Source organism: Belonocnema kinseyi, chromosome 4 (assembly GCF_010883055.1).
Source record: "Belonocnema kinseyi isolate 2016_QV_RU_SX_M_011 chromosome 4, B_treatae_v1, whole genome shotgun sequence".
NCBI classification, from domain to species: Eukaryota; Metazoa; Arthropoda; class Insecta; order Hymenoptera; family Cynipidae; genus Belonocnema; species Belonocnema kinseyi.
The window spans coordinates 134,617,724-134,620,305 of NC_046660.1; the positions used below are offsets into that span (position 1 = coordinate 134,617,724).

At 32.7% G+C, this 2,582-nt stretch overlaps 1 protein-coding gene across 1 annotated transcript in view; it reads left to right on the forward strand.

The window, feature by feature from the left end:
- The first annotated feature begins 1,124 nt into the window (after positions 1 to 1,124).
- The window catches only part of LOC117172110, a 259,054-nt gene continuing 257,596 nt past the window's right edge, over positions 1,125 to 2,582 (forward strand). Inside the window, exon 1 of the mRNA XM_033359899.1 lies at positions 1,125 to 1,375. The gene's annotated coding sequence lies outside the window, so the exon portion shown is untranslated. The remainder of the gene's footprint in view (positions 1,376 to 2,582) is intronic.

Consider the following 2,582-nt stretch of genomic DNA (forward strand, 5'->3'; position numbering starts at 1 on the left):
ATACATACATACATTCATACAGGCATGCATCCATTCAGACAGGATAGGTTCGTAAAAAACTGTTTTTTTGGTCCGGATGCCCTCAAACGTGGACATTTGACAAAAAAAGGGCCTGGGGGGCAAATTTTACATTAATCTAATACCTCCTTTGATGAGAATCTAAAAAATATTCAAATAAAATAAATAGGATCAAATCAAGAATTTCATTGAATCAATCAAACATTTCTTTGACCTCATGTCGAAAAAAAAATTTGTTTTATTGTAATAAAATTATGTAAATGGAAAATTCGTAGGTTTTATTCTAATAGATTTTCTATTTCACCAAAGTGCTACAAAAATTAATATTAACCGATTTGCAAGAGGCTTATACTTTTTTCTGGACAATTTAAAATATTGGTCAGGGGTTCAGTTGCCCTCTCCTAAAAAGTGTTATAATCTATTTTGGGGCCACCATAGCTATAAAGTTGTTCAGAAAATATTCAATAATTCTGAAGGATCATATTTAAATATTATAATCGCATTTAAGTGTCACATTAACAGAAAGGTGTATTTTCTGTACAATAACTAAATTAAAAAGTGTTTGGGTTTTGCGGTTCGTGAAAAAACTGAAGGCTATCAACAACAACATTTGTAAACAAGATATTCCAAAAATTATAAATAAAAACCACCCTATTAGCCCGTAGTTAAATTTCCAGGCATTTATTCCTGATATTAATTTTTGTCAGAAGTAAATTTCAAATCATTCGTTCGTAAAACTGTGCAATAAGCTTCATCAAGAATCATATGTTTCTTGTTCGATTCCCATTACCAGGCAGTACAGAATATGTTTTACTTCCTATTTCGTGTACACCACGTTTGTTCGTCGAAGAAATAGATATTGACTTGAATATGTATCTTGATGCGTCAGCGAGTCCAACGTTGGGAGTCGAAGTAATGTGTAACAGCATCGAGCATGTTCACGATCAGAACACGGTTGTATCCCCTTCCACTTTGTCGGAGGATTCTTTCTTGCGGACATACGCCAATTGGAGAAGCCAAGTCTTGTCCAGGTCTTTATAAGTACGAACCATCCACGTCCTTAGAACTTACTCCCTCTCAACAACGTGCTACCTAAAGGAAACCGATTTTTAAAATACCGTGATGGTCGTCGGGTAAAATCAGAAACCTCACAACACTGCTGAACAAGAGTCAGGTACTCGTGACTGCAAGATCTGATCTCTTGCGCAGAAAGGGTGATTTCAGTGTTGAAGATAAGTTCGGGGATACTTCATTAGATCGCGTCAACCCTTTTCGTGTGTTCGTTGAGATGCGAATCAGAAATAAGTAAAGTGCAACGAGGAATTTAAAAGTTTTTCTTCCTTTACTAGCCAGAAGGGTAAGTCAGAGCGTTCTCATAGAACAGATATTTCCTGGAACATAGATTTAAGACCCCCCCGTGTAAAAATGTAAACGTGGGCCTGGAAAGGCATTGGCCAGTTTTCCCTAGTTTTGGCGTGGCCCTGGTCGGGTCAACTGAAAAGGGCCATATATGGCGTGTAACGATTTTGCAGACTTTTTCCCTGCTTAGGGCACACATGACAGGGCCTCTCCAGTTATTCTGAGCTATGCCATACTTTTATAAATTATAATAGTAATAAACAAAACTAGTTTTAGGAAACAAAATTTATTTTATTTAGTATAATGCTACTGAAAATACATATTATATTATAATTTTTCAGTCTTTGATGCTGCAAAGGACCCGTTTTCAATACCAGTAATATTTTAGAAATTGCTTTAAATTGTAACATTTTAAATTATGCAAAGAATTGATAACTTTACTAAAATTTTTAATTTATTACAAAAAGAAATTTCGCTTTTTATCAAATTTAAACTGTAACAAAAAATATTTATAAGTTTCAAATTGACATGTATGGTATTCACTTAGAAATAAATTTTCAATAATTGTACATGGAATTGACTATCAAGCCTTCAAAAATACTTCATTATATAATTTTGGCACATTTGACACTACATCTTGAGTCAAGACCTCCACCTTTTACCTATATTTATTTTCAATTTATTTCGCCTTCTCATGTTAGGTGTATACTCGGAATCTTCCGTATGAAGGCAATTTTGTCGACGATTTTTTAAATTCAACAATCGTATTTTTTGTTCAGTGCCCTAAATAATTTTCACAACAAATGATGGATAGGGACGGTCTATCTTTAAGTTAATGTTTTGAAATCTAAAAAAATCACTGAATACATCTTTTTTGCAACTCATTTTAATGTACGTTTCCACATTTCTAAAAACTTTAGGAATAAAAGAAAAATTACGGAACGCATACGTCCATTAAATATTTTAGAATTACTAATAATATATTCCAAATTCTTCTTGGGCGAGTACAATTTTTTTTAATAATAAATAAATTTTTATTTTTATAAATACAGTGAGAAGAAATTAAGTTCTTATCTTGCACGATGTTTTTTAACACGTATTCGACCTAGGCCTAAAGTGTTTTTTCTTTTCAGATTAATTATGTTTCAGCAGTCAGCGTACAAAATATTTATAAAAAACTGTTTACTGAAAATAATACGTTTATC